The following is a 26828-nucleotide window of genomic DNA, read 5'->3' on the forward strand; positions in this document are numbered from 1 at the left end:
TCCGACCGAAACCCGAGCCTCAACTCCCAGTCCCACCCACCCTGTCGGATGAGCAGACAAGTCTCTCAGGCTGGTGAGTGCCGGCCAGCCCTGATCCTCTGTGTGGGAATCTCTCTGCTTTGCCCTCCGCACCCCTGTTGCTGCACTCTCCTCTGCGGCTCTGAAGCTCTTCCCCTCCGCCACCCACAGTCTCTGCCCACGAAGGGGCTTCTAGAGTGTGGAAACCTTTCCTCCTTCACAGCTCCCTCCCACTGGTGCAGGTCCCATCCCTATCTTTTTGTCTCTGTTAATTCTTTTTTCTTTTGCCCTATCCAGGTACGTGGGGAGTTTCTTGCCTTTTGGGAGGTCTGAGGTCTTCTGCCAGCTGTCAGTAGATGTTCTGTAGGAGTTGTTCCACATGTAGATGTATTTCTGGTGTATCTGTGGGGAGGAAGGTGATCTCCACGTCTTACTCTTCCACCATCTTCCCGGAAGTCTCCTGCATCTATTTCTAATTGTCTCTTTTGTTGTTTAGGTCAGTATGCTCCATCATGTAGCAAGACCACTGTTTTAATTATTAAGGCTTTAAAAAGAGTTTGAACATTTGGTAGGGCAGCTGCATCAAAACTGCTTAAACAGTTTCTGGCTATACATGCTTATTTAGTTGTCCATATTAACTTCTGAATCAAGATAACCAAGCTGAATCAATAAATATATAAAAGAAAGCTAACACATGATGACCAAATTACATTTATTTCAAGAATGCAGTCTGAGCTAACAATCAAAATCAGTGCAGTTCACCATACTAACAGAGTAAAGGATAGAAATCATGTGATCATATCATTACCTGCAAAAAATTTTAATAAAATTTAATAGTTAGAGATAATAAATACAGAAAAATATATTAGGACATGTAAATAATATTGTGCTAGTTATGTGAGTGACCCCAAAGCCTAAGACAAAATTGGGACCATGATAGATATGCTTTGTAACTTTTTTTTAAACTCTCAAGTGTAAATATAATAAAAATTAGTTCCCAACAGCACATTATGCCCATTAGTGTCATTTAAGAACATGACTATGGGGTACACCTAGGAGGAGTGGCAGCAAATGGATCCTGCTCAGAGGACACTGTACAGAGATGTAAGAAATACTAGAGAACTACAGCCACCTCATTTCAGTGAGTAAATATGTAAATATAACTAACCTACATAATTCTCTACATAATTCAATGTAGTTTACTTAAAAATATTTTTGTCACCTAGACTGAGGTCTAATTTATACAAAATAAAATTCAGTAGTTTTGAGTGTATAATTCAATGAGTTTTGACAAGTGTATCATTTTTTTATCTATCACCATGACACAGATCATTTTCTTCATCCTAAAAAGTTTTATTGTATGCCTCCCACCATTACATCTTTTGCCCTGGCAGCCACTAGTCTGCTTTCTATCACAATAGTTTTGCCTTTCCAGAAGTCTCTACAAATGGAATCACAAAAAAAGTATTTACTCTTTTGTGTCTGACTTCTTTTACTTGCCATAGTGCTTTTGAGGCTTACCCACTTTGCTGTATATATCAGTAAGTGTTTTTTGTTTTGTTTTGTTTTTTAATCTAAGCAATACTCTGTTGTATGGCCATTCCACATTTGCTTATTTATTCAGCACTTGCTAGACTGGATTATTTCACGTTTTTAGCTTTTGTGAATAAAACTATTGTAACATTCAGTTCTAAGCTTTAGTGTGGAAATGTTTTAATTTCTCTTGCATAAATATGGAGGACTTAGTTTGCTGTATCTTGTATTAAGGGTATATTTAACTTATATGAAACTGCCATGTATTTCCAAAGTGGCTATGTCACTTTGCATTCCCATCAGGGATGTATTAGAATTTTAGTGGCTGCATATTCCTTGCAATGAATGGAATTATGAATTTTATTTTTAACAAATATAGAGTTATTATTGGATTTTATCTTTCATATCTCTGACAGGTACTGATGTTGAACATTTTCCACATGCTTTATGGTCTTTAATTACTCTAGTTTTTGCCAAGTGCTGCTTGATATATTGGCCTATTTTTGGTTTTAAGTTAAAGAATGTTATATATTATATATATATATATATATATATATCTTTTATCAAGATAAATATATTGTAAATATTTCTCCATACCTATAACCCTTCTCATCCACTGCCCCAAGGCTGAGGAGTCCCTTCTTGATTCTTTTTTTTTCACGGTACGGGGGCCTCTCACTGTTGTGGCCTCTCCCGTTGCGGAGCACAGGCTCCGGAAGCACAGGCTCAGTAACCATGGCTCACAGGCCCAGCCACTCCACGGAATGTGGGATCTTCCAGGCCCGGGGCACGAACTCGTGTCCCCTGCATCGGCAGGCAGACTCTCAACCACTGTGCCACCAGGGAAGCCCCCTTCTTGATTCTTTAACAGTGTTTTTGAGGAGAAGTCTTAAATTTTGATCAATTCCAATATTTAATCATCTTTTTTTTATACTTCATACTTTTTGTGCTCTTTTTAAGAAGTTTTTGCCTTACTGAAGCTTAAGATTTTCTCCTAAATCGTCTTCTTGAAGTTTTATAGTTTTAAAGTGTTACATTTAGTTCTATAATCTATTTCCATTTAATTGCTGTATATGGTATGAAGCAAGAGTTTGTCATCTTAAAATATATATTCAATTATACCTTTGCAATTTCCTCAAAAGTTTATCCTTTCCTACAATGAATTGCCTTGTATCTTTTCAGAGAATAAATTGTGGGTCTGTTTCTGGACTTCATATTTGTTCCATTGATCTATATATTTATCTTCACACAAATGCCACACTCTTGATCAATACACATTTGTATTAAGTTTTGAAATTAAGCAGGTAAAGTTCTTCTTGTTTTGTTAATTGTTTTGCTATTATGATTTTTTTACTTTTTCATGTAAATTTTAGAATCATTTGTCATTTTCTCTAAAATCCCTGTTCAGATTCCAATTAGGAGTATTACTTTGACACTATAGATCAATTTGAGGAGAAATTATACCATCAAAATATTGAGTTTTCTGATCCAGGGAGATTTATTTAGATCAACTTTAACTTTCTCTTGTGATTGTTTGTTGGTAGAATATAGAGTTATAGATGTTTTGGAGACTATTATATATCTTACATATAATATATGGCAATGTCACTGGAGATTATAAACTTCTTACTTTGTTTTTATTCTGTTTAATAATAATAATATTAGCTTTATTAAACTAAGATGGCCAGTATAATATTGAATGCAAGTGGTAAGAGAGAACATCTAAAGTATCTGTACCATTTTGCATTTCCATTAACAGTGTGAGAGTTCCATTGTCTTACATCCTCATCAGCAAGTTTGTTAAGAATTTTTTGTATCTAGGCTTTAAAGGGATATTTATATATTCCTCTTTTTGTAATATCATCTGATTCTTACTTCATGGTAACACTCACCACAGAAAATGCATTGGGAAGTGTCACCACATTTTCTATTTTCTAAATGTTAGTGTATAATTGACATTATTTCTTGTTAACAGTTTTGTAGAATTCACCATTAAAGCCATCATGGCCTGAAGTTTTCTTTGTGGAAACATGAAACAGTGGTCTTGGTACATGATTTCCATTATGAATTAGATTTCTTTGATATAGTGCTATTCAACTTATCCATTTCTTGAGTGAACTTTTGTACATTATTCTGTTTAAGGAACTTGTCCATTTCATCTTTGTAACTAAATTTTTAGCATAATTGACTATAATATACCTATTATCCATTTATTATCTCTAGGATCTGTAGTGATACCCCATATTTCATTCCTACTTTAAGTAATTTGGGTCTTCCTTCATGTTTTCCCATCAGTCTGGCTAGATGTTTATTAAGTGTATCAATATTTTTGAAGAATCAGGTTTTGGTTTTATTGACTTTTCTCTATTTTTCTGTCTTTTTAGTTTATAATTTTTAGTGCTTGTCTTTTCCATTTCTCATCTTCTATTAATTTGAGTTTATTATATTCTTTAGCTTTTTAAAATAGAGGCTAGATCAGTTATTTACATATTTCTTCTTTGTTAATATAAGCAACGGAATATTATACACTTTTGTCAGGCATTCCTTTAGCTGTATCCCAAATATTTTGGTATGTTCTTTTCATTTTTATTTAGGTCAAGATATTTATTTTTTCTTTCTGGTGTCTTCTCTAATTCATTGTTTATACAGATGTGTGCTGTTTATTTTACAAATATTTGAGCATTCCCCAAGTTACTTCTGTTACTAATTTCTAAAGAAAAACTATCAATCTCCTCTTTTGGAACCCTTTGGCTTAATAGCCAGGTCCACATGATCCTTTTCTTCATTTTCTTTCTTGCTTCCCTTAGCCTGAATAATACTTACCTTGACCCGTGTTAAAGCTTCTATTCTGGGGAACTTGTTGCCCAGTGGCTGAATCAGCTTTTTGGAGGCTTTCTCAGAGGCACAAAAGAAAAATTTCTCAGATAGTCTGGCAGCATCAATTGCACAAACCAGTCAGTCTGACCCTGGGTGACTATCTTATTACCTGGATGCTCATATTTTTCATTGTAATCCCAGATCAGTGTTACAGTGATCCTAAGGAAGTTTTAGCTTCCCCTATTGCTATCCACGATGCTTATCAGATAATAGAATCATGTCAGGTACCCTGCTGTTTAATAATGGATGCCAAGACCCACTTCAAAAAGAGCTGATCAGTCTTTACATATCCTTCTTCTTACTCATGTTGTGGTGAGGATGGTGGCTTGGGGCATGGTGGCTTGGAGAATAGTCTTGATCACTTAGTGACTGGGTGATGCCCATTCCTTGTCATCCAGCAAAACTTGTAAGGCTAATTTATGTGCTAGCCAGATGAGCCAAATTTCAATAGTGTCAATGGAGTTTTGCCAGAACCTCTAATTTCTCTTTTCCCATTCATTTTAAGAATGAACCTCACTTCATCTCTGAGTAACTAAACTTCCCTTGATCACCAGAGAGTATTTTCTATAGTTACCACCATGGATCAGAGGAAAAATGCATTCTCTTTCTGGTAATGTAGAAGGGTGAACAAGCAACCATGGATTCTTTTTTAACTTTGTGGCATCCTCTCTCCTTATTCTCTAACTATTGATACAACTGGATGATAGTTAAAAACTACTTGTCCCCTTGTCACTAAACAGTTCAGCAACAAGATGCAGGTCTGCTTGTCAGACTCCTATTCCATACCTAGGTAGTTGGCCTGCCAAAAAGGCATTGCAATCTTATCATCCTCTGGGACAAAGGGGTTAAAAGTCTGACCTAGTCAATCTATCAGGAGTAGGTGGGGCCAAAGTCCCGTTAAGTGTGACCTGTTTTACCTCAAGAAAAATGGACCAAGTTTTGAAAAAGTTACCATTTTTGTATCAGGAGAATTTTTTACTTTGTAAAAGACAACATTTTTTCGTTTGTCAGAGGGATTCAGTATTATGAGTCCATCTACATTGTTTCAAGAAATTTTGCAAGTAAAATCGAAGCAGCCCCTTGAACTTTGTTGGGGCTTATCAACCTTGGCTTACTCTAGCAGCTAAGGTCACTGAGATGATTTTTAAATTGCTTATCAACACGATAACACTTTATAAGCATTTTCAGTTCAAACATATTAACATATGAATTCTAATTACACATTTTTAAAACAATACATACAATTAGCTCAGAGACTCACTCACAACATAATTTAACCCATTTTTTTATCTTCACTGTAAATTTTGCCCAAACGCTATTAGATATTTTTCAACAGAAACATAGACCGATGAGTTTTCTGAGGCACTTCAGGAGTTACTCAGCAGCTGCCAGAAGAATATCATCTTCACAACGAGAGCCCACAGGGTGGGGTGGGGGGTGAACAGAGGGAGCAGCTCCCACCAGGAAGCATAGCTTTGTATTTACTTTTGGTTTTAAGTAGAAATTTCCTAAGCCTCAATAAATGCACTATTTTAGGACAATGTTTTGAACTTAAAATGTGCAATATTTTATTTGGACCTTAAGGATTTTATGAAAACCCAAGCATAAAAGAGATCTCATGGTAAGGGGGGTTGATTTTTTTCTTTTTAAGGCTATAGCAAGTTAGGATCATACAGTGACACACACATATATATATATTCAGATTAATACAATAATTTTATTGCTAAGTTTCTAACATCTGAGGCACTTTTCTTGGTGCTAAGGTAAATAAATAACCAGTAGTTTTCATCTTATTTTTGTTTTGACATATATGTACTTTAAATAATTAGAGCTCTGAGGATCAAAACTTATAAAGGGAAACTTTGCTCACCTGTTAATGAAGTCTCCAGAAATTGAAATGAATTCTATCCTGCAATCTCTTGGAGGGAAAATAATTAGAAAATGTTGAAAAGAGAGCATGAAAATTCTGGCAAGTCTGCATAGACCCTATGGGAATAAAAGACATGCTCCCTCCAGGACATATGCCATGTTTCATTTCTTTGTTTTTACTGTATGTAACATAAAATTTACCATTTTTGAGTGTACAGTTCAGTGACATTAAGTACACTCACAATGTTATACAACCATCACTACTACCCATTTTTGGAAATTGCTCATCTCAAACAGAAAGTCTGTACCCATTAAGTAACTATTCCCAATTCATTCCTTCTCTAGCTTAGAAGTTAAACTTCTCATATTTAAAGAAATTCAAAATAGTACTTTTAGAGGCCTTCAGAGGCAGGTAAAAGACTTTACATTCATACTCTTACTATTTTCATCATCCAGGTGAAAAAAGTTTAGATATCTCAGGTGATGTGTGGTGTGCACACCCGTATGTATCAGTAATCTGTATTCTACTTTCTGCTTTTATGAGTTCTAGGTACTTAATATAAGTGGAACCATATGTTATCTGTCATTTTGTATCTGGCTTATTTCACTTAGCATGATGTTTCAAAGTTCATCCATGTTCTAGCAAGTAGCAGAATTTCATTCTTTTTTAAGGCTGAGTAACATTCTCTGATATATGTATATCACATTTTGTTTATCCATTCACCCATTGCTGGACACTTGGGTTGCTTTCAACTTTGGTCTATTGTGAATAATGCTGTCATAGACATTGGTGTACAGGTGTCTGTGTGAATCTCTGCTTTTAATTATTTTGGGTATATACCTAGAAATTGAATCATACGATAATTCTATGTTTAACTTGTTGAGGAACCACCAAACTGTCTTCTGACACAGGCTGTACCATTTCACATTCCCACCAGCAATGCACAAGTGTTCCAATTTCCCCCCACCAACACTTGCTATTTTACATTTTTTCAATAATAGCCATCCTAAATGAGTGTGAATTGGTTTTTAATTATGACATATATTTGCATCTCCCTAATGACTAGTGATGTCGAGCATATTTTCTTGCGCTTATATGCCATTTGTGTATCTCCTTTGGCAAAAACATCTAATTCAAATTCTTTGCCCAGGGCTTCCCTGGTGGCAGAGTGGTTAAGAATCCACCTGCCAATGCAGGGGACACTGGTTTGAGCCCTGGTCCAGGAGGATACCACATGCCGCGGAGCAACTAAGCCAGTGTGTCACAACTACTGAGCCTGCACTCTAGAGCTTGCAAGCCACAACTACTGAAGCCTGTGAGCCACAACTACTGAAGTCCGCATGCTTAGAGCCTGTGCTTCACAACAAGAGAAGCCACTGCAATGAGAAGCCTGTGCACCACAATGAAGAGTAGCCCCCACTCGTGGCAACTAGAGAAAGCCCGTGTGCAGCAACAAAATAAATAAAATTTTAAAAATCCTTTGCCCATTTCTTAGGTTGATTGTCTTGTCGTTTTTGATTGTAGTTCTTTATATATTCTGGATACTAAACTTCTATTAGATATATGATTTGCCAATATTTTCTCTCATTCTGTGGGTTGTCTTTTCACTCTCTTAATAGTATCCTTTGATTCACAAAATTTTAAAATTTTGATTAAATCCAATTTATCTACTCTTTACTTTTGTTGTCTTGTCTCTTTGTACCATATCCAAAACATTTCCCCAACTAACGTCATGAAGATTTTTCCCTTCTAAGAGACGTATAGTTTTAGCTCTTGCATTTAGGTCTTTGATTCATTTTGAGTTAATTTTTGTATATGGTGTAACATAAGGATCCAATGTATTCATTTACATGTGGATATGCAGGTTTTCTAGCACTTTTTGTTGAAAAGACTCTCCTTACTCCAATTGAATAGTCTTGGTAACCTTTTTGAAAATAAATTAGCCATATAAATGAGGATTTAATTCTGAGCTCTATATTCTATTCCACTGGTCCATATGTCTATCTTATGCCAGTACTCCTTTGATTTCTGTAGTTTTGAAGTAAGTTTTGAAATCAACAAGTGTGAGATCTCCAACTTTGTTACTTTGAAGATTGCTTTGACTATTCATGGTCCTTTGAGATTCCATATGAATTTTAGGATGGGTTTTTCTATTTCTGCAAAAAAATCACTGGGATTTTGCTAGAGATTGTATTGAATCTGTAGTCAGCTTTGGGAGTATTTCCAACTTAATGATATTAAATATTCTAACCTGTGGATATAGGATGTCTTTCCATTTATTTATATCTTCTTTAATTTCTTTCAGCAACATTTTGTAGTTTTCAGTGTACAAGTCTTTCACCTTCTTCATTAAATTTATTCCTACGTATTTTATTCTTTTTGATGCTATTGTAAATTGAATTGGTTCCTTATTCCTTTTCAGCTTGTTCATTGTTAGTATTTAGAAATGCATCTGATTTTTGTGTGTTTATTTTGTATCCTGAAACTTGTCAAATTTATTAGCTCTAATAGGTTCTAGTAATGGAATATTTATGGTCTTATACATAATGATCATGTTTTCTGTGAACAGAGATAATTTTACTTTTTCATTTCCAATTTGGACTTGTTATTTCTTTTCTTATCCATTTGCTATAGCCAGAACATCAAATACTATGCTGAGTAGAAGTGCCAAAAGCAGGCATCTTTACCCTATTTCTGATCTCATGGAAAAGACTTTCACCATCAAATATGACATCAGCTGTGAATTTTTCATTTATGGTCTTTATGATGTTGAGGAAGTTTCCTTTTATTCCTCAATTATTAAGAATTTTAATCATGAGAGGGTGTTGACTTTTGTCAAATGTCTTTATACATCAATTGTGTTTATTTTTTCCCTTCCTTCAGGGAATATGGTGTATTAAACAGATTGAATTTAATAAGGAACCATCCATGCATTCTGGGAATAGATCTTTCTTGGTCATGATACTTTTAATAGGTTGCTGAATTCAGTTGGCCAGTATTTTCTTTTTTTTGCAGTACGCGGGCCTCTCACTATTGTGGCCTCTCCCGTTGTGGAGCACAGGCTCCAGACGCACAGGCTCAGCAGCCATGGCTGACGGGCCTAGCCGCTCCATGGCATGTGGGATCTTCCTGGACTGGGGCACGAACCCATGTCCCCTGCATCAGCGGGCAGACTCTCAACCACTGTGCCACCAGGGAAGCCCTGGCCAGTATTTTCTTGAGGATTTTTGCATCAGTATTCATAAGCGAAATTGGTCTGTAATTTTTTATGCTGTCTTTTTAAAAACATTTAAACAACAGCAAAAAAACAAACAGTTCACCCACTTCTTCAAACACCCATCCCAACCTCTGGAAACCACCAATCTGTTCTCTTTATATATGAGCTTGTTTTTTTTTCCTTTTCTTTTGTTTAGATTCTACAGATAAGAGAGATCATACAGTATCTTCCTCTGATTTATTTCACTTAGTATGTCCTCTAGGTCTACCCATGTCATTGCAGATGGCAAGCTTTTATTCTTTTTTATGGCTGAGTAATATTCCATATATATCTAGATGTGAGATCTATGTATATAGATATATAGATAGATAGAGCTCACATCTTCTTTATTAACTTCACTAATCATTTATTCTGCAGTGTCTGATCTGTTAATCCAATCCAGTGTTGGATTTTTGAAAAATTATTTTTAATTTCTTAAAGTTCAATTTGGGTCTTTTTTATACCTTCCATATCTTTTCTCATGTTCATAATTTCCTTTATCTTATTAAACATATGGAGTATATTTATGAGTTATTTTAACATCTATGTCTTTTAATTTTTATCACATGGTTTATTTCTTGTTCTGTTTCTACTTTTTATTTTTCCTCCTGGTTTTAGGTTGTATTTTTCTGCTTCTTTGCATAACTGGTAGTTTTTTATTAGATGGTAGATAATGTGAATTTACATTGTTGAGTGCTATATTCTGAGTTAATTTTTAAAGTATTTTTGAACTTTATTTTCACATGCAGTTAAGTTACTTGGAATCAGTTTGATCCTTTCAAGAATGGCTTTTAGGGTTCATTATGAAGGGTCTGGACCATCCTTTACTCTAGGATTACTTTAGCCCCTTTACTAAGGCAACAAACTTATGAGAACTCTACACAGTCACCCATATATAAGAGGTCTTTCTATACTGGCTGGTGGAAACACAAACTATTTTCAGCTGTATCTAGTTTTTGGTATGTTTTCAACATATTCCTTTCTGGTAGTTCTTTCCTTGACCTTGGATAGTTTCCTTACATGTATACACAGGCCAATATTCTGCCAAATACTCAAAGAGAACTTTCTGCCAATTCTCATAGCTTTTCCTTTGGTCACCTCTTTTTTCTCTGATTTTTTTCATATAAATTCTAGTCACATTCACCTATATCAATTCTGAATTCTGTCTCCTTAAGTCAGTGAAATTACCAGGCAGGTTATTAGTTTCCTTTTTCTGTCCTATTGCCTGGAAAAGCTCCAGGTAGTAGATTGTGACAACCATATATTTCCACTTTATTTGTTTTCCCTGTCAAAGAGATCACCATCCTGCACTGCCTGCTGTCTGATGTCTAACACATTTATTTCATAATTTTCCAGTTGTTTAAAATGAGAAAATAAAGCTCTTTCCTATAATTCCACTATGACCAGAAGTGAAGTCATTTTCCAATCCCTTTTTTAAAAACGAACACACATGGACTTCTATTAAAGTTTAATGTCATTTAAGCTTGTGATTTAGGGGTATAAGATGATTGATCCCATTTGGACAATGCAAAAAATGCTTTTGTTGTCACCTCCTCCAAAAAAGTTAATATGAAAACTTCATTTGACCAGTACTGAAGTTGTATCTTTCTCTACCTTCAGAAGCATCAAAATCCATGTAGCTGGACAATATCATAAATTATTTCTCATTTAAACTGCACTGTGGAGAAACTGGAACCCTTGTACACTGTTGCTGGAAATGTAAAATGGGACAGCCATTATGGAAAATGGTATGGAGATTTCTCAGAAAAATTAAAAACAGAACTACCGTATGATCTAGTTATCCTACTTCTGGGTATGTATTCAAAATTTAAATTAGGATCTCAAAGAGATACCTGCACTTACATGTTCATTGTAGTGCTATTCAAAACAGCCAAGATATGAAAACCTAAATGTCCATTGATGGATGAACAAAGAATATGTGTTATATACATACAATGGAATATTATCATTAAAAAGGAAAGGGGGGCTTCCCTGGTGGTGCAGTTGTTGAGAGTCCGCCTGCCAATGCAGGGGACACATGTTCATGCCCTGGTCCAGGAAGATCCCACATGCCACGGAGCGGCTGGGCCCATGAGCCATGGCCGCTGAGCCTGCGTGTCTGGAGCCTGTGCTCTGCAAAGGGAGCAGCCACAACAGTGAGAGGCCCACGTACCGCAAAACAGAAAAAACAAAAGGAAAAGAATCTTGCCAAATGCGACAACATGGATGAACCTAGAGAACATTATAGTAAGTGAACTAAGACAGTCACAAAAGGACAAATACTGCATAATTTCATGTATATAAAAAATACAAAATAAATTCATAGAAACAGGGAATAATATGGTGGTTGCCAAAGGCTTGGGGAGGGAGGAAATGGGGAATTGCTGTTCAACATATATAACGCTTCAGTTATACAAGATGATAGAGATTTACAGTACAACATTGTACCTACAGTTAACAATACTGTATTATACACTTTAAAATGTGTTAGAGTAGATCTCATGTTGTAGTCTTCCCAGAATAAAAAATAAAATAAAATAAAATAAAATAACTAATCTGTTTTACAAAACCTTAAGTGATATTCAAGTTGGATCAAGGAGAACGTCCATTGTTATTAGAGGAAGAATTTCTGAAGAGAAGGGCCCAGATGAGTTATTGAATACTGGCAGAAAGTATCTGTTGTGATGCTCGGGATTTCCCTGGCAGTCCAGTGGTTAAGATTTTGTGCTTCCACTGCAGGGGGCATGGGTTCAATCCCTGGTCAGGGAACTAAGTCCCACATGCCTCATGGCCAAAAAACCAAAACATAAAACAGAAGCAATATTGTAACAAATTCAATAAAGACTTAAAAAAATGGTCCATATCAAAAAAAAAGTCTTAAAAAAATAGTGATGCTCTTGTTTATGTTCTTGGGCATGCACCTGGCCCAATATTACTCACATCAAGCTCCCACAGATATTTCCTCCACTGGGCTCAAAGTTGTGGCTGAACCTGCCCTTGTGGTTCTGATAATTGCAAGACATACTTTAGCACGAACCATCAGGGACCTTTGAGGAAAAAGATTTATTATTCATAGGTACTAGAGGGTACATGGCATGCCTAAGGGCCATAAAGTGAGATTTCAGGTAGCAGAGAGAAAGTGAGGGAGAGAGAGAGAAAGCATAAGCAGACCTGGGATTTGCCTTTATTAGGGTCCAAGGGTGGGGTGTCTAGAGTTTTGCAGGTTCACTCTTTATTGGCTAATTGAAAGCACAAGAGTGGGAATTAGGGTACAAGAAGGGAGAAGAGGGGGTCAATCAAGCCATCAGTTACCTAGGTTACCCAGAGTTTGAAAGTGGGTGGAGGAAGCTTAATTCTTTATCTAGCTTTTTCACTAGTCATTGTGTCATACAAATGGCAGTATGTTTATTCAAGAAGGATATATTTTAAAATAGATGCCTTGGCAATCAAAAGCTTAATGTCAGGCACTTACATTACAGTATTTGGGGTAAATTAAATCCTAGAATAGTAAGAAGTGGACATTTAACATTTTAAAAGATGCTCTTTTTATAATCCTTACCTTTGGAAGTTTAGAACAATATATTTAAAGTGAAAGAGTAAGGTATATGGTAGGGTATAGAACATAAAATTTCTTATTTTCTCATTTTTTCAAAGGTAGGCACCAGGAATATTACTTAAATCTGATAAATTAAATAATATAACTATACATAACATTAAAAGATAAAAACTAATGAGGAAATGAATTTTTAATTGCATTTAATAATTTAAATGTAAAGATGTTAAATGTAGCTAGTGGCTACATCAGCAGATAGCAAAAATCTCCACAAATAGATATTTTTTTGGAATTATATAAGATTCTAGTTTACAAATTTTAAGAACTGTAAAAGGTATGAAATTTTATCCTATACACAAACTAGTTTAATGGATGCTGGCAGAAGATAAGACTCCAGGTCAAAGACAAAAGACTTCATTGTACACAGCAATAAAAATATCCAGAGTACATCAAGTTTTTGTTATTTGGATGGAATGCAGAGTTTGTTAGATATTCTGAGTACAAGGTTATGTTTGGAAATGAAAAATTTAAGAGGGACAAATAGGCTGTCTAGACTAGAACAGATAACAAAGTGGACTTTGGAGTGGTGGCATGACAGCTAATGTGCATGCAGTTGGTATAAAACGTTTTCTAGAATGCTGTCTCTTAATTCTTCCATTTGTTGGTACTTAAAGCAGTGAGCTCAGGGCCATATTAGGTCTTTATCATAGGCCTGACATTGTTCTGTGGAATGTGGGTAGTAGCAGGAGAATAAAAATCAAGTATACACAAAAACTTTTATGACAAACATAAAGAATATGTATAAGGTTCTCAGAGTCAATAAAAACTAGATAGCTTGATTGTAAAACATGATTTTCAAAGATGTACAATGATTTTTCAAAGATTTAATATACATATACATTGTGGAATAATTACCACAATCAAATTAACATATCCATCACTTCTAATGTATACAATTTTTATTTGTCAGCAACACCTCAATAACCTTCAAGAAATAAAGAAGCTCAGAGCTGAAGTTATATCCCCTGAAAAAATAAAGTGTGTATGTATATATGTGTGTTATATGCTATATGTGGTTATGTAATAGAAAGTTCCATTTATTAAGTACCTATTTTGTGTCAGGTTCTTATACTCACATCTAATACTACCTGAAAAAAGTGCAGGATATGTATCCTCATCTGCAATTTAATAGACACTGAAGTTCAGAGACATTCAATACTTCTAAGTTACGTGACTAGTAAGTGGCAAACTGGAAATTTATAGTTTTCTATATAATATGAAAACATTCAATAACTTACCTCAAGTCATCAAGTAAGTGGTTGATAGGGAGGATTATAATTCCTGGTTATGACTGTGGGTTCAATGTACAGAGTCAAGAATTTGTAATCTGAGAATGTGTGTGAAACAAAAATTCATTTTCCATGGTGGGACAGATATAATCAGGTGGATGGGCATACCTCTTGAAAGACTGTCCCCACATGTAACTTGAAACATCAGTATCAAAATAAATTTTTGAAAGTCTGGAAAACATAACAAAACTAGATATCTTGTGAAGTAGATGGATAAAAGAGTTAAAGACCAGTCAGGAGAATGACTAGAATGGCAAAAATGAGTGAACAAGTTAAAAAGAATGAAATTAAAATTTGATGATGAGGAGGATCACTTGTGAACGACACTGATATAATAAAGATATCAGAGCCAAGATAGAGCAAAAAACCCAGTCCAGGTGGAAAGAGGACTTTTACTTCTACCAGTTTTATACTTCGCCTTCTGCATTTGTGTATCTGTGAATAAAAGCCAAGAAAATTAGAGCTTGAGCTGTAAGTCTAGTCTCTTAAATATAGGAAATTTTTGCCATTTTAACTTTATTTTGAGGATGTATAGAATGGAAAAGAGAGAAATGAAACTTGGAAGCATATAGACTAATAAATATCCTATCACTATAATCTGTATGTGACAATTTGAGAATATAGACCCTACTATTCCTTCCCAATAATACCCTGATCATGCATTGATTTTCCTTTTTATTCTACTTACTGTTCATAATCTTTGTTTAATTCATCCTATTATCTGATTTGCCAGTCCCCACAATTAACCAATCCTAAAACCCATTGTTCTCTACTCATTGCCCACCCTTCCCTTATTTTCCTTCACTACTAGGCTTCAAAACTCATTATTTCTAAAATTATAAATACCAGTTTCTTCTCCACTTTTCAAACACAGAAAATTTTTCCAGACATATTTTTTCCAAACAAAGAAAGTATAGAACATATACACTTATAATCATGCTGTTATCCAGATGCTAGGCCAGAAATCATAGTGTCAATTTAACAATAGGGCCTAGATATATAAGCCCAACTTCATAAGAAAGATGATAAGATTCCTAAGAAATTTTAATATATTCCTCATTTTTAAAAGACTATCAACTTGATAATCTTTTACAAAAGAGCAAAGAATAAAGAAAATACTTGTGACAAGTTTTATTCACTACCAAAAAAAATTTCTACAGAGCAAGAGAAAGTTTCTAAGGAAACATGAAATCTGGGCATAAATATATTTTCTTCAAGAAAAATGGCCCATAAATATGACACTACATCATCAATATTCGAAAAAGCGAAATAGCTCCTCAATATTAGAGATCAGATGACTAATATTGGAAACATATCCTATAAGGATAGTCAAAATGTTATACACTTTAGAACTGTTGAATGATGCCAGTGAAAATGGGGGAGTGGAGGGCCTCAAAGGCCAATCCCTTCATAGAAGCACCAAAAAATTTAAAAAATTAATTAATAGCAAAAACTCAGAATCAAATTTATCAAAACTCTGGAAGATAGTCAACAATGCAACCACACAAATGCTAAGCCAAAAAAGAGACAACTTAAACATGGTGTTTAAGTAATCTCTGTCAAACCACTAGAAGAATACACATTTCATAAGAAACACATTTCAGAGGCTATGCAAGACAAAGAAAATAGTCTTAAAAATTAATTTATAAAAGCCATTAAACAACAAAACAATTACAACCTACAGGAAGCAACAGTAATAAACCCTGAGGATAGGAAATAATTTTATTTCCAGAGTGTCCACATTATAGTATTTTAAATGTCCTATTTGCAATAAAATGATGAGGCATGCAAAGAAACAAGAAAGGATGGCCCATTTACAAGAAAAGAGAAATTAAGAGAAAGTGTCCCTGGAGGAGGGGAAGATGGCAGAAGAGTAAGATGCAGAGATCACCTTCCTCCCCACAGATACCAGAAATACATCTACAAGTGGAGCAACTCCTACAGAACACCTACTGAACGCTGGCAGAAGACCTCAGACCTCCCAAAAGGCAAGAAACTCCCCATGTACCTGGGTAGGGCAAAAGAAAAAAGAACAAACAGAGACAGGGGGATAGGGAAGGGACCTGCACCAGTGGGAGGGAGCTGTGAAGGAGGAAAGGTTTCCACACACTAGGAAGCCCCTTCGCGGGCGGAGACTGTGGGTGGCGGAGGGGGAAGCTTCGGAGCCGCAGAGCAGAGCACAGCAACCGGGGTGCGGAGGGCAAAGTGGAGAGATTCCCGCACAGAGGATTGGTGCCGACCGGCCTCACCAGCCCGAGAGGCTTGTCTGCTCACCCACTGGGGTGGGCGAGGCTGGGAGTTGAGGCTTGGGCTTTGGTCGGAGCGCCGGGAGAGGACTGGCAGTGTGAACAAAGCCTGAAGGAGTTAGTGCACCGCAGCTAGCCAGGAGGGAGTCCGGGGAAAAGTCTGGACCTGCCGAAGAGGCAAGAGACTTTTTCTTCCCTCTTTGTTTCCTGGTGCACGAGGAGAGGGGATTAAGATCGCTGCTTAAAGGAGCTCCAGAGACGGGCACGAGCCGCGGCTAAAAGTGCGGACCCTAGAGACAGGCATGAGATGCTAAGGCGGCTGCTGTCACCATCAAGAAGCCTGTGTGTGAGCACAGGTCACTATCCACACACCGCTTCCAGGGAGCCTGTGCAGCCCGCCACTACCAGGGTCCCTGGATCCAGGGACAACTTCCCCAGGAGAACGCATGACATGCCTCAGGCTGCTGCAACATCACGCCAGCCTCTGCCGCTGCAGGCTCGCCCTGCACTCTGTGCCCCTCCCTCCCCGCGGCCTGAGTGAGCCAGAGCCACTGAATCAGCGGCTCCTTTAACCCCGTCCTGTCTGAGGGAAGAACAGATGCCCTCCAGCGACCTACATGCAGAGGTGAAGCCAAATCCAAAGGTGAGATCCTGGGAGCTGTGAGAACAAAGAAGAGAAAGGGAAATCTCTCCCAGCAGCCTCAGAAGCAGCAGAATAAAGCTCCACAATTAACTTGATGTACCCTGCATCTGTGGAATACATGAATAGACAACGAATCATCCCAAATTGAGGAGGTGGATGTTGAGAGCAAGATTTATGATTTTTTCCCCTTTTCCTCTTTTTGTGTGTATGTGTATGCTTCTGTGTGAGATTTTATCTGTATAGCTTTGCTTCCACCATTTGTCCTATGGTTCTATCAGTCCGTTTTTTAAAAAAAAATTTTTCTTTACAATTATTTTTATTTTAATAACTTTATTATATTTTATCATACTTTATTATATTTTACTTTATCTTCTTTCTTTCATTCTTTTTTTCCTTCTTTCCCTCCTTCCTTCCTCCCTCCCTCCCTCCCTCCTTTATTTCTTTCTTTCTACTTCTACTAATTCTTTCTTTCTACTTTTTCTCTCTTTTATTCTGAGCCGTGTGGATGAAAGGCTCTTGGTGCTGCAGCCAGGAGTCAGTGCTGTGCCTCTGAGGTGGGAGAGCCAACTTCAGGACACTGGTCCACAAGAGACCTCCCAGCTCCACATAATATCAAAAGGTGAAAATCTCCCAGAGATCGCCATCTCAACACTAGCACTCAGCTTCTCTCAATGACCAGCAAGTTATAGTGCTGGACACCCTATGCCAAACAACCAGCAAGACAGGAACACAGCCCCATCCATTAGCAGAGAGACTGCCTAAAATCATAATAAGTCCACAGACACCCAAAAACATACCACCAAATGTGGACCTGCCCACCAGAAAGACAAGACCCAGGCTCATCCACCAGAATACAGGCACTAGTCCCCTCCACCAGGAAGCCTACACAACCCACTGAACCAACCTTAGCCACTGGGGACAGACACCCAAAACAACGGGAACTATGAACCTGCAGTCTGCAAAAAGGAGACCAGAAACAGAGTAAGATAAGCAAAATGAGAAGACAGAAAAACACAGAGCAGATGAAGTGGCAAGATTAAAAACCCACCAGACCTAACAAATGAAGAGAAAATAGGCAGTCTACCTGAAAAAGAATTCAGAATAATGACAGTAAAGATGATCCAAAATCTTGGAAATGGAATAGACAAAGTGTAAGACACTTTTAACAAGGAGGTAGAAGAACAAGATGAAACAAAAAATGATGAACAACACAATGAATGAAATAAAAAATACTCTAGATGGGATCAATAGCAGAATAACTGAGGCAGAAGAACAGATAAGTGACCTGGAAGATAAAATAGTGGAAATAACTACTGCAGAGCTGAATAAAGAAAAAAGAATGAAAAGAACTGAGGACAGTCTCAGAGACCTCTGGGACAACATTAAATGGCACCAACATTCGAATTATAGGGGTTCCAGAAGAAGAAGAGAAAAAGAAAGGGACTGAGAAAATATTTGAAGAGATTATACTTGAAAACTTCCCAAATATGGGAAAGGAAATAGTTAATCAAGTCCAGGAAGCACAGAGAGTCCCATACAGGATAATTCCAAGGAGAAATACTCCAAGACACATATTAATCAAAGTGTCAAAAATTAAATACAAAGAAAACATATTAAAAGCAGCAAGGGAAAAACAACACATAACACACAAGGGAATCCCCATAAGGTTAACAGCTGATCTTTCAGCAGAAACTCTGCAAGCCAGAAGGGACTAGCAAAACATATTTAATGTGATGAAGGAGAAAAACCTGCAACCAAGATTACTCTACCCAGCAAGGATCCCATTCAGATTTGATGGAGAAATTAAGACCTTTACAGACAAGCAAAAGTTGAGAGAGTTCAGCACCACCAAACCAGCTTTACAACAAATGCTAAAGGAACTTCTCTAGGCAAGAAATACAAGAAAAGGAAAAGACCTACAATAATGAACTCAAAACAATTAAGAAAATGGGACTAGGAACACACATATCGATAATTACCTTAAATGTGAATGCACTAAATGCTCCCACCAAAAGACACAGATTGGCTGAATGGATACAAAAACAACACCCATATATATGCTGTCTACAAGAGACCCACTTCAGACCTAGAGCTGCATACAGACTGAAAGTAAAGGGATGGAAAATGATATTCCATGCAAATGCAAAGCAAAAGAAAGCTGGAGTAGCAATTCTCATATCAGACAAAATAGACTTTAAAATAAAGACTATTAGAAGAGACAAAGAAGGACACTACATAATGATCAAGGGATCGATCCAAGAAGAAGATATAACAATTGTAAATATTTATGCACCCAACATAGGAGCACCTCAATACATAAGGCAAATGCTAATAGCCATAAAAGGGGAAATCGACAGTAACAATTCATAGTAAGGGGACTTTAACACCCCACTTTCACCAATGGACAGATCATCCAAAATGAAAATAAATAAGGAAACACAAGCTTTAAATGATACATTAAACAAGATGGACTTAATGGATATTTATAGGACATTCCATCCAAAAACAACAGAATACACATTTTTCTCAAGTGCTCATGGAACATTCTCCAGGATAGATCATATCTTGGGTCACAAGTCAAGCCTTGGTAAATTTAAGAAAATTGAAATTGTATCAAGTATCTTTTCTGACCACAATGCTATGAGACTAGATATTAATTACAGGAAAAGATCTGTAAAAAATACAAACACATGGAGGCTGATACACTAGTTAATAACGAAGTGATCACTGAAGAAATCAAAGAGGAAATAAAAAAATACCTAGAAACAAACAACAATGGAGACACGATGACCCCAAATCTATGGGATGCAGCAAAAGCAGTTCTAAGAGGGAAGTTTATAGCAACAGAATCCTACCTTAAGAAACAGGAAACATCTCGAATAAACAACATAACCTTGAACCTAAAGCAATTAGAGAAAGAAGAACAGAAAAACCCCAAAGTTAGCAGAAGGAAAGAAATCATAAACATTAGAATAGAAATAAATGAAAAGGAAATGAAGGAAACGATAGCAAAGGTCAATAAAACTAATAGCTGGTTCTTTCAGAAGATAAACAAAATTGATAAACCATTAGCCAGACATGTCAGGAAAAAAAGGGAGATGACTCAAATCAATAGAATCAGAAATGAAAAAGGAGAAGTAACAATTGACACTGCAGAAATACAAAAGATCATGAGAGATTACTACAAGCAACTCTATGCCAATAAAATGGACAACCTGGAAGAAATGGACAAATTCTTAGAAATGCACAACCTGCCAAGACTGAATCAGGAAGAAATAGAAAATATGAACAGACCAATCACAAGCACTGAAATTGAAACTGTGATTAAAAATCTTCCAACAAACAAAAGCCCAGGACCAGATGGCTTCACAGGCGAATTCTATCAAACATTTAGAGAAGAGCTAACATCTATCCTTCTCAAACTCTTCCAAAATATAGCAGAGAGAGGAACACTCCCAAACTCATTCTACAAGGTCACCACCACCTTGATACCAAAACCAGACAAGGATGTCACAAAGAAAGAAAACTACAGACCAATATCACTGATGAACATAGATGCAAAAATCCTCAACAAAATACTAGCAAACAGAATCCAACAGCACATTAAAAGGATCATACACCATGATCAAGTGGGATTTATTCCAGGAATGCAAGGATTCTTCAATATATGCAAATCAATCAATGTGATAAACCATATTAACAAACTGAAGGAGAAAAACCATATGATCATCTCAATAGATGCAGAGAAAGCTTTTGACAAAAGTCAACGCCCATTTATGATAAAAGCCCTGCAGAAAGTAGGCATAGAGGGAACTTTCCTCAACATAATAAAGGCCATATATGACAAACCCACAGCCAATATTATCCTCAATGGTGAAAAACTGAAAGCATTTCTACTAAGAGCAGGAAGAAGACAAGGTTGCCCACACTCACCACTCTTATTCAACATAGTTTTGGAAGTTTTAGCCACAGCAATCAGAGAAGAAAAGGAAATAAAAGGAATCCAAATCGGAAAAGAAGAAGTAAACCTGTTACTGTTTGCAGATGACATGACACTATACATAGAGAATCCTAAAGATGCTACCAGAAAGCTACTAGAACTAATCAATGAGTTTGGTAAAGTAGCAGGACACAAAATTAATGCACAGAAATCTCTGGCATTCCTATACACTAATGATGAGAAATCTGAAATTGAAATCAAGAAAACACTCTGATTTACCATTGCAACAAAAAGAATAAAATATCTAGGAATAAACCTACGTAAGGAGACAAAAACCTGTATGCACCAAATTATAAGACACTGATGAAAGAAATTAAAGATGATACAAATAGATGGAGAGATATACCATGTACTTGGATTGGAAGAATCAACATTTTGAAAATGACTCTACTACCCAAAGCAATCTACAGATTCAGTGCAATCCCTATCAACCTACCACTGGCAATTTTCACGGAACTAGAACAAAAATTTCACAATTTGTATAGAAACACAAAAGACCCCAAATAGCCAAAGCAGTCTTGGGAACGAAAAACGGAGCTGGAGGAATCAGGTTCCCTGACTTCAGGCTTTACTACAAAGCTACAGTAATCAAGACAGTATGGTACTGACACAAAAACAGAAAGATAGATCAATGGAACAGGATAGAAAGCCCAGAGATAAACCCACGCACATATGGTCACCTTATCTTTGATAAAGGAGGCAGGAATGTACAGTGGAGAAAGGACAGTCTCTTCAATAAGTGGTGCTGGGAAAACTGGACAGGTACATGTAAAAGTATGAGATTAGATCACTCCCTCACACCATATGCAAAAATAAGCTCATAATGGATTAAAGACATAAATGTAAAGCCAGAAACTATCAAATTCTTAGAGGAAAACATAGGCAGAACCCTCTATGACATAAATCACAGCAAGATCCTTTTTGACCCACTTCCTAGAGAAATGGAAATAAAAACAAAACTAAACAAATGGGACCTAATGAAACTTCAAAGCTTTTGCACAGCAAAGGAAACCATAAACAAGACCAAAAGACAACCCTCAGAATGGGAGAAAATATTTGCAAATGAAGTAAGTGACAAAGGATTAATCTCCAAAATTTATAAGCAGCTCATGCAGCTCAATAACAACAAAAAAAGTAAGCCAATCCAGAAATGGGCAGAAGACGTAAATAGACATTTCTCCAAAGAAGATATATAGACTGCCAACAAATATATGAAAGAATGCTAAACATCATTAATCATTAGAGAAATGTAAATCAAAACTACAATGAGATATCATCTCACACGAGTCAGAATGGCCATCATGAAAAAATCTAGAAATAAATGCTGGAGAGGGTGTGGAGAAAAGTGAACACTCTTGCACTGCTGGTGGGAATGTGAATTGGTACAGCCACTATGGAGGTTCCTTAAAATACTACAAATAGAACTACCATAAGACCCAGCAATCCCACTACTGCGCATATACCCTGAGAAACCCATAATTCAAAGAGTCATGTACCAAATTGTTCATTGCAGCTCTATTTACAATAGCCCGGAGATGGAAACAACCTAAGTGTCCATCATTGGATGAATGGATAAAGAACATATGGCACATATATACAACGGAATATTACTCAGCCATAAAAAGAAACAAAAGTGAGCTATTTGTAATGAGGTGGATAGACCTAGAGTCTGTCATACAGAGTGAAGTAAGTCAGAAAGAGAAAGATAAATACTGTATGCTAACACATATATATGGAATTTAAGGGAAAAAAATGTCATGAAGAACCTAGGGGCAAGACAGGAATAAAGATACAGACCTACTAGAGAATGGACTTGAGTATATGGGGAGGGGGAAGGGTAAGCTGTGACAAAGCAAGAGAGAGGCATGGACATATATATACTACGAAACATAAGGTAGATAGGTAGTGGGAAGCAGTCACATAGCACAGGGAAAGCAGCTCAGTGCTTTGTGACCGCCTGGAGGGGTGGAATAGAGGGTGGGAGGGAGGGAGATGCAAGAGGGAAGAGATATGGGAACATATGTATATGTAAAACTGATTCACTTTGTTATAAAGCAGAAAGTAACACACCATTGTAAAGCAATTATACTCCAATAAAGATGTAAAAAAAAGAAAAAGAGAAAGTGTCCCTGTGAAAGAACAGACGCTGGACTTACTAGACTTTAAACCAAATGTCTTAATATGGTAGAAGAGCTAAAGGAAGCCATGGACAAAAGAATCAATAAAACTGAGAACAAAATGTATGAAGAAATTACAGAATATAAACACGGAAATAGGGGGGACCTTGAAGATGGCGGAAGAGTAAGACGCGGAGATCACCTTCCTCCCCACAGATACACCAGAAATACATCTACACGTGGAACAACTCCTACAGAACACCTACTGAAGGCTGGCAGAAGACCTCAGACCTCCCAAAAGGCAAGAAACTCCCCACATACCTGGGTAGGGCAAAAGAAAAAAAAAAAAAGAAAAAACAGAGACAAAAGAATAGGGACGGCACCTGCACCAGTGGGAGGGAGCTGTGAAGGAGGAAAAGTTTCCACACACTAGGAAGCCCCTTCGCGGGCGGAGACTGCGGGAGGCGGAGGGGGAAGCTTTGAAGCCGCGGAGGAGTGCACAACAATGGGTGCGGAGGGCAAAGTGGGGAGATTCCCGCACAGAGGATCGGTGCCGACCGACACTCACCAGCCCGAGAGGCTTGTCTGCTCACCCGCCGGTGTGGGCGGGGCTGCGAGCTGAGGCTCTGTGGCTCGGGTTTCGGTTTCAGACTGGGGTTGGCGGCTTGAACATAGCCTGAAGGGGTTAGTGCACCACGGCTAGCCGGGAGGGAGTCCGGGGGAAAAGTCTGGACCTGCCGAAGAGGCAAGAGACTTTTTCTTCCCTCTTTGTTTCCTGGTGCGTGAGGAGAGGGGTTTAAGAACGCTGCTTAAAGGAACTCCAGAGACGGGCGCGAGCCGTGGCTAAAAGCGCGAACCCCAGAGACGGGCGGGAGACACTAAGGCTGCTGCTGCCGCCACCAAGGGGCCTGTGTGAGAGCACAGGTCACTCTCCACACCCCTCTTCCGCGGAGCCTGTGCAGCCCGCCATTGCCAGGTTCCCGGGATCCAGGGACAACTTCCCCGGGAGAACGCACGGCGGGCCTCAGGCTGGTGCAAAGTCACGCCGGACTTTGCCGCCGCAGGCCCGCCCCGCACTCTGTGCCCCTCTCTCCCCGCCGGCCTGAGTGCGCCAGAGCCCCCGAATCAGCGGCTCCTTTAACCCCATCCTGTCTGAGCAAAAAACAGACGCCCTCCCGCGACCTACACGCAGAGGCAGGGCCAAATCCAAAGCTGAGCCCCTGTGAGCTGTGAGAACAAAGAAGAGAAAGGGAAATCTCTCCCAGCAGCCTCAGAAGCAGCGGATTAAAGCTCCACAATCAACTTGATATACCCTGCATCTGTGGAATACCTGAATAGACAACCAATCATCTCAAATTAAGGAAGTGGACTTTAGGAGCCAAATCTATGATTTTTTCCCCTATTCCTCTTTTTGTGAATGTGTATGTGTATGCTTCTGTGTGAGATCTTGTCTGTATAGTCTTGCTTCCACCATTTGTCCTAGGGTTCTATCCATCCATGGTTTTTTTTAAAAATTTTTTTCTTAATAATCAATTTTAATTTTAATAACGTTATTATACTTTATCTTCGTTCTTTCTTTCTTTCTTTCTTTCCTTCCTTCCTTCCCTCCTTTAGACAACGAATCATCCGAAATTGAGGAGGTGGTCTCTGACAGCAAGATTTATGATTTTTCCCCCTTTACCTCTTTTAGTGAGGGTGTATGTGTATGCTTCTGTGTAAGATTTTGTCTGTATAGCTTTGCTTCCAACATTTGTCCTAAGGTTCTATCCGTCCCTTTTTTTTTTCTAAATAAGAACTTTTTAATTCAATAACTCTATTATACTTTATTTTATTTTTACTGTATCTTCTTTCTTTCTGTCTTTTTTCCTTCTTTCCCTCCTTCCTTCCTCCCTCCCTCCCTCCTTTCTTTCCTTCTTGCCTTCTTTCCTTCGTTGCTTCTTACTTTCTTTCTTTCTTCCTTCCTTCCTTCCTTCCTTCCCTCCTTTCCTTCTTTCTTTCCTCATACTTCTACTAATTCCCTCTACTTTTTCTCCCTTTTATTCTGAGCCGTGTGGATGAAAGGCTCTTGGTGCTCCAGCCAGGAGTCAGGGCTCTGCCTCTGAGGTAGGAGAGCCAACTTCAGGACACTGGTCAACAAGAGACCTCCCAGCTCCACATAATATCAAATGGCGAAAATCTCCCAGAGACCTCCATCTTAACACCAGCACCCAGCTTCACGCAACGACCAGCAAGCCACAGTGCTGGACAACCTATGCCAAACAACTAGCAAAACAGGAACACAACCACACCCATTAGCAGAGAGGCTGCCTAAAATCATAATAAGGCCACAGACACGCCAAAACACACCACCAGACGTGAACCTGCCCACTAGAGAGACAAGATCCAGCCTCATCCACTACAACACAGGCACTAGTCCCCTCCACCAGGAAGCCTACACAACCCACTGAACCAACCTTAGCCACTGGAGACAGACATCAAAAACAGCGGGAACTACAAACCGGCAGTCTGCAAAAAGGAGACCCCAAACACAGTAAGATAAGCAAAATGAGAAGACAGAAAAACACACAGCAGATAAAGGAGCAAGATAAAAATGCACCAGACCTAACAAATGAAGAGGAAATAGGCAGTCTACCTGAAAAAGAATTCAGAATAATGGTAGTAAGGATGATCCGAAATCTTGGAAATAGAATGGACAAAATGCAAGAAACAGTTAACAAGGACCTAGAAGAAATAAAGATGAAACAAGCAATGATGAACAACACAATAAATGAAATTAAAAGTACTCTAGATGGGATCAATAGCAGAATAACTGAGGCAGAAGAACGGATAACTTACCTGGAAGATAAAATAGTGGAAATAACTACTGCAGAGCAGAATAAAGAAAAAAGAATGAAAAGAACTGAGGACAGTCTCAGAGACCTCTGGGACAACATTAAACGCACCAATATTCGAATTATAGGGGTTCCAGAAGAGGAAGAGAAAAAGAAAGGGACTGAGAAAATATTTGAAGAGATTATAGTTGAAAACTTCCCTAATATGGGAAAGGAAATAGTTAATCAAGTCCAGGAAGCACAGAGAGTCCCATACAGGATAAATACAAGGAGAAATACGCCAAGACACATATTAATCAAACTGTCAAAAATTAAATACAAAGAAAGCATATTAAAAGCAGCAAGGGAAAAACAACAAATAACACATAAGGGAATCCCCATAAGGTTAACAGCTGATCTCTCAGCAGAAACCCTACAAGCCAGAAGGGAGTGGCAGAACATACTGAAAGTGATGAAGGAGAAAAACCTGCAGCCAAGACTACTCTACCCAGCAAGGATCTCATTCAGATTTGATGGAGAAATTAAAACCTTTACA

The sequence above is a fragment of the Pseudorca crassidens genome, chromosome 7, assembly GCF_039906515.1.
Source record: "Pseudorca crassidens isolate mPseCra1 chromosome 7, mPseCra1.hap1, whole genome shotgun sequence".
Taxonomy (NCBI): domain Eukaryota; kingdom Metazoa; phylum Chordata; class Mammalia; order Artiodactyla; family Delphinidae; genus Pseudorca; species Pseudorca crassidens.